We start from the raw sequence: 6,544 nt of genomic DNA, 5'->3' as shown, positions 1-6,544 counted from the left end.
CAGAACCCCTAATCTAAAAAGAATTAAGTTAGGACCAAGAGTTATTAAGTACGCCTTTGTAAGGTATGCACAAAATAGTAAAGCTTATAGACTACTAGACATAGAGTCTAATATAATAATAGAATCAAGAGATGTTGAATTCTTTGAGAACTCACTATCCTTGGAGTCAAAGGATAATAAAATTCAAACTCCTAATAAAGAACCAGATAACACAGCTTCACAGATAGTGGAAGCTCCTGTTGAAACTCGTAGGAGTCAAAGGACAAGAATAGAGAATAGTCTAAGAGATGACTACATAGACTCACAACACATCATTTTCTATCTTGTAGAAGGAGATAGAGAAAATGTTATAAGAAAAATACCTATAGTTATGACTATAGAAGATGATCCTAAAACATATAAGAGGCTGTATCCTCTAGAGACTCAGCTTTCTGGAAAGAAGCTATAAATGATGAAATGGAATCCATACTGTCAAATCAAACATGGGAACTAGTAAACTTACCTCCAGGTTCTAGACCCATAGGTTGTAAGTGGGTATTTAGAAAGAAATATCACACTGATCGGACTATCTAAACCTTTAAAGCTCTACTAGTAGCTAAGGGTTTTAGACAAAAAGAATGAATATATTACTTTGACACATATTCTCCTGTAGCTAGGATAACATCCATTAGGATATTATTTGCACTAGCTTCCATACATCATCTTCACATCCACCAAAAGGATGTAAAGACCACATTTCTAAATGGTGACCTCAATGAGGAGGTATACATGGAACAACCTAAAGGATTTGTTCTACCAGGAAATAAAAACAAAGTATGTAGATTAGTCAAATCTTTGTATGGATTAAAATAAGTACCAAAATAGTGGCATAAGAAGTTTGATTCTAAAATACTATCTCACGGTTTCATGCATAATGTAGCTGATAAATGTATATATTCTAAAGTAGATGGTAGTGGTATCGTTATTATGTATCTGTATGTTGATGACATGTTAATAATAAGTAATAAAATAGAAAGTGTGACTAAAATAAAGAAGTTTCTATCTTCTGTATTCAAAATGAAGGATCTTGGACGAGTCGATATAATTCTAGGTATCAAAGTTAAAAAATATTATGGGGGTTATGCTTTGTGTCAATCTCATTATATTGAGAAGATACTAAACAAGTTTAACCATTTAAATATAAATGAAGCAAAAGCCTCATTTGATCTAAGTATCAAGCTAAAAGAAAATACTGGAAGAATAGTTGCACAATTAGAATATGCGAGTCTATAGGAAGTCTTATGTATGCTATGCAATGCACTAGACCTGATATCACATATCCTCTGAGTAAACTTAGTAGGTTTACTAGTAACTCCAGTACTGAACACTGGAATGCAATCAGTAGAGTCCTTGGTTACTTAAAAATAACCAAAGACTTATGACTATTTTATTCAGAGTTTCCTACCGTATTCGAAGGATATACCGATGCAAGCTGGATATCAAGTGTAGGGGACAATAACTCTACTACAGGGTGGGTATTCACCCTAGGAGGTGCAGCTGTATCTTGGAGATCCAAGAAATAAACTTGCATAATGCACTCAACTATGGAGTTTGAATTCATAGCCCTGGCTGCAATAGGCAAAGAGGCTGAGTGGCTAAGGGATCTTCTATTAGAAATCTCTTTCTGTGTAAAGCCTATATGGCTGTGTTACTACATTGTGATAGTGAAGCCACATTAGCTAGAGCATATAGTGGCACATATAATGGTAAGTCTAGACATATCAGTCTTCGACATGATTATGTTAGACAATTGATTCGAGATGGAATCATTGCTATTTTCTATGTGAAATCAAGCAATAACCTGGCAGACCCTTTTACTAAACCTCTACTGAGATAGGTAGTAAAGGCTACATCTACAGGGATGGGGTTAAAACTCTTCAACCAAAGGTCCACCAGTGATGGTAACTGAACCTAAAGTCAGAAAATCTCTAATTTTGGATTTAATGGGTAAAAACAAGTCACTGATATGTGGAAAGTTTTTCAGCACTAAAATATAAAAAACCTCATCCATAATAGATAAGTGCTGAGCGTTATAAAAAAGGGTTGAGTCTTAGAAATCTGAATGAAATCCAGTCTATAGGATAAGTATCTTATAGTAACAGAGACACTAGAAGGATTTCACCTATATGAATATAGAGATGGTGCCGTCTCTCATGAGAGTTAGGATTTTTCTCTCGGAATCGTTCACGAATTAGGATAAGCACATGGCTATTAATTGTGTTGAGTAAGATTATGGGAACTCTAACAAACATATAGCGAATATGTGTGTGGTTTCTCCGACTCTGTTATCTAGGAATAACTGGTTCAAAGCTACGGCTACCAGTCATTTTGATAGAGTTTTAAGATACTTACACTAAGAAAATATTAAAATCGAAAGATATCTTTCTTTATGCATATAAGCTAATTATTCTGGCAGAAATGTTTAACCGAGAAAATATATTTTTAAAATCAACTGGGGGATTGTTGCAAAAAATATTAATTTTTAAATATATTTTAAATAAAATATAATATATATATTATATAAAAAAATTCTGGAAAAAGCTTTTGGGGGTTTTTAAGAATAGTCCCACATGAGAAAGGCAAGAGAAGTTTTTATGGTTTAAATGAAAATAGTGGAGTATTATAATATTTACTTACCTAGTCCAAGGACTATGGACTGGAACACCCACACATGCACGCTCGCACTCGGGCTCGGGCACGGGCTCAGTCTCAGTCTCAGTCTCGGTCACGGTCACGGGCACGGGCATGGGCTCGGTGCGAGGGCGTGGGCATGTGAGGCAGTGTGGCTATAGAGGCACTAGTGGCACACTTTGTACTTCGCATGTCTGTATCGTATCGCAGAGGGTCGCTCCTTCACGACCTTGAATGAACTAGAGCGAGACATGTGCGAGTCACCGTACGACTAAGTAGCTAAGGCGGATGGCTGATGAAGATGAAATCTAGAGGATTGAATGAGAGTCCCTTTGAATATATAGAGATATGAAAAAAGAGCTATTGCAGTAGATCTGTAACAGTTGTGCCATTAGTGCAGGGTCCAGCAGTAAATGCTACATGGCTAGCCCAACAGCTAGAAAACGGCTAGCTGCTGTCTCAAACAGTCAGCATGCAGCAACTTAATGACCCATGCACAACAGTCAGAAAATGACTATAAAATGGCTAGCTTTCTCCAACAGCTAGAAAATGGCCATGAGATTTAATTCCCTGGACCATAACCCCAACCACCATAGTCTATAAAAGGAGGGTCTGGATGGGTTTCCAAACCATCTCTCAACCCACTCCAGCAGACCCATGCGAACTGAGACAGTCCTCCACTCCTCTCCAGTAATTCCATCAAGACAGCAAGGGTTGAACCTTTGCTTGAAGAACAGACCAACGGTGTGGTCTAGAACAGTTTCACTAAACCAGTGGCTGAAGACTTGACCAGTGTAGTGGTCTAAATCACATATTTTCTTCTCTTTCTATCTTCTGAGATTTTTCTTTTATTGTATTTTTGCCAGATTGAGTGTAACAGAGTTCCAATAGGTGGGCCTTCGTGTTTGCTGAATGCAAACCCACACCAGGCTCGTCGTATCCTAGAAGTGGTTTGCCTGTAACCTATCAGCATACTCAATTCACTTGAGTAGGGGCAAATAATGCTTTAAGGACAACATTTCAGACATGCTTCAGCCTGTCCTTATTCAAGCTAATTATTTTTTGGTTTCCATATTATACAGAAATTATATTAATTTGTATAATTTCTAACAGAATCTAACCCAAAACCAGCCAATTCCAGCTGGTTGTTCATTGTGCATTCAGTGGATGGATTGGATTTTCCTGAATACACTGATCATGGGCCCAACAATGTTCACAACTCAAGGCTACGCAGGCTCTGTCGCAACAGAGCTGCGGCCGATCCAAGTGGGCCACCATCGCTGATCAGATGGTTGATCCAGTCCATCCATCTTCTAGATCATCCAAAAACGTCCTAGGGGATGTTATCTTTTTAAAGGAAAAGAAGGAAGATGAGCTAGCAACTTTGGTTTAGATATGTACGTGACTGTGCTACGTAAAGAAGGTTTCCGAACCGACTCTCGGCTACGTAACCTCTCTGTGTAAAAAAATCCCTTACGTAGGGAGTGTGGAAACTCCATGCCGACCGACTTCCATCAACCTATAAAAGAAAGAGAGAGAGAGAGAGAGAGAGAGAGAGAGAGAGAGAGAGAGAGAGCATTGGATTGAAGTGGTGGACGTGGAGCAGAGAGAGGGAGAGCTGGACGTGGAGTTGTTTCTACATAGAGTTTTTTTCCTTTGTTTTTTTTATATATTGATTTATGTTTTTTTTATTAGAGGATAGTTAATCATGGTCATGATTTGCTTAACCTCTTAACTAAGGCTAAGAGGTGAAGCTTGTGGCGTGATGGGAATGATTCTACGGCTTTGATTTATGTTAGATTGAACTGATGTTGATTTAAGTTTGATTAATAGGAATGCTTTCAGTTTTTAATGGTTTATTGTGACTGAAATTACAATAGATCTACGATGCTTTAAGTATTTCCTTTCCCTTATTTTGATTGGGAAGATAGGCAGCTCTGTTGTTCACTGTCCCTTGGACATGGTTGGATGATGGAATCCCTCCTAACATTCACACATCTATCTGATTGGTTGTTGATTGGTTTAATTCTGTTGATTACTTTGTCTCATGGGCATGGTTTTGTGATGGAATCATCTCTAATTCTCATACCTTTCATCTCTTTGAAAACTAGATCAAAGGAAGTTTAGATTGAGCTTTAGTGATATATCTTCCAACTAGATGAAGATGGGACTCGAAGTCCAGTTGAATTCATGAATCAAGCGTAGATCTCCCTGATCTCTACAAGTGGATCCTATGAATCCCTAGTTTCCCACCTTTAAATTTTACAAATTTTAGTTTCCTATTTCACTATTATTCCCTCATATTCACTTGATTTAGATTACATCTTATTCTAGTTCTAGTTCTTGTTACTCTCATATTACGTACAAGTTTCAGTCCCTGTGGATTCGACCTCGATATTACCAAGTTTATTATTACATGACAACCCTATACTTGGGTCGTGAACAAGTTTTTGGCACCTTTGCCAGGGATTGACGGTTACATTTTCTGAGATTAACTAGATTTGAGATTAGTTTTAGATTAGGATTTTTCTAATTTTAAGTTAGAACTTTTTTCTGTTTTATTTCTAGAAACTAACCTGTTTTCCTGTTTTGTAGGATCCTGATATAAACTTCTAATTTGGTTATCCTTTTCTAATTTCTCTACTTTTTCTATTTTTAGAATTAGGGTTTTAGTTTTAAAAACTTTATATTTTTATTATCTTTAGAATTCTTCCTCATTTAGAAAATAGTTTACTTTATATTTTTAGACTTTTTATTTTTAGAAACTAACTTGTTTTGGTTTGTTTTGTAAGTTTTTAACTTAAGGACTCCAATTTGATAACTTCTTTCCAACCTTCTCTTTCTTTCTAGATTTTTTTTTCCTTTCTTAGGATTAGGTTTAGAATCTGAATTGAGGGTTGCGAGTGTTTCATGCCCAAGTGAGCTCGTGACAACACTCGACATCTCTTGACTGAAGGAGGATTGATTGAGGGGTTAACTATCCATCGCAGGACTAGACACCACTCGAAATCTCCTAAGTTAATTGAAGTGATGGCTAAAAACTAACCTCTTCTATCCCAACCTAGGGTTGAGGAAGTCCATGATGAGAATGAGGTGCATCAATCACCCCCACCTCATACTTTACGGGATTATTTACAATCAGTGGGGGTGAGCACACCCTCATGTATGATTTTTCGTGATAATACGGGACATATGGATATCAAGCCAAGGGTAATCCAACTCCTTCCTAAATTTCATGGGCTTGAATTAGAAAATCCATATTTACATCTGAAAGGGTTTGATGAGATCATAACCACTTTATATTTTTCAAACGTGCCTGAGGACACAGTCAGGCTGAAACTCTTTCCCTTTTCTTTGAAAGAGAAAGCTAAGACGTGGTTGCATTCACTACGTCCTAGATCTAATGGCACATGAAATGATATGCAAAGGGAGTTCATAAAGAAATTCTTTCCACATCATAAAATGAACACCCTTAGAAAATCAATCATGAACTTTGCCCAAAAGGAGGATGAAACATTCTTCCAATGTTGGGAAAGGTTCAAGGATCTTGTCAGTTCATGCCCACAAAATGGTTTTGAAACGTGGCACATTACATACTTTTTCTATGATGGACTGACAACTTCCATGCGCCAATTGGTTGAGACAATGTGTAATGGGGAATTCATGAATAAAAATGTTGATGATGTGTGGGACTACTTGGATAGACTTGCTGAAAACGCACAATCATGTGACACATACCCAAAATCAAGTACCACTTCTAGGTCCACTCAATCAAAGGAAAGGTGCAAAGTATACCTTCAGAAATAGGATGATGATATCAATGCTAAAGTGGCTAATCTCATAAGGAAATTTGAGGCCATGGAATCAAAGAAGG

The 6,544-nt window shown here is 37.2% G+C and overlaps 1 non-coding gene across 1 annotated transcript; it reads right to left on the bottom strand.

Annotated features, from left to right (window-relative positions):
* Window positions 1-6,138: 6,138 nt before the first annotated feature.
* Window positions 6,139-6,245, bottom strand: LOC131241806 (small nucleolar RNA R71). Its single transcript, XR_009169375.1, has one exon. It is a non-coding gene; the product is annotated as a small nucleolar RNA R71 (small nucleolar RNA).
* Between the last annotated feature and the right edge of the window lie 299 nt (window positions 6,246-6,544).

Source organism: Magnolia sinica, chromosome 3 (assembly GCF_029962835.1).
Source record: "Magnolia sinica isolate HGM2019 chromosome 3, MsV1, whole genome shotgun sequence".
NCBI classification, from domain to species: Eukaryota; Viridiplantae; Streptophyta; class Magnoliopsida; order Magnoliales; family Magnoliaceae; genus Magnolia; species Magnolia sinica.
Note: the sequence above shows the minus strand (reverse complement) of the source record. Positions and strands in the feature narration are given on the sequence as shown.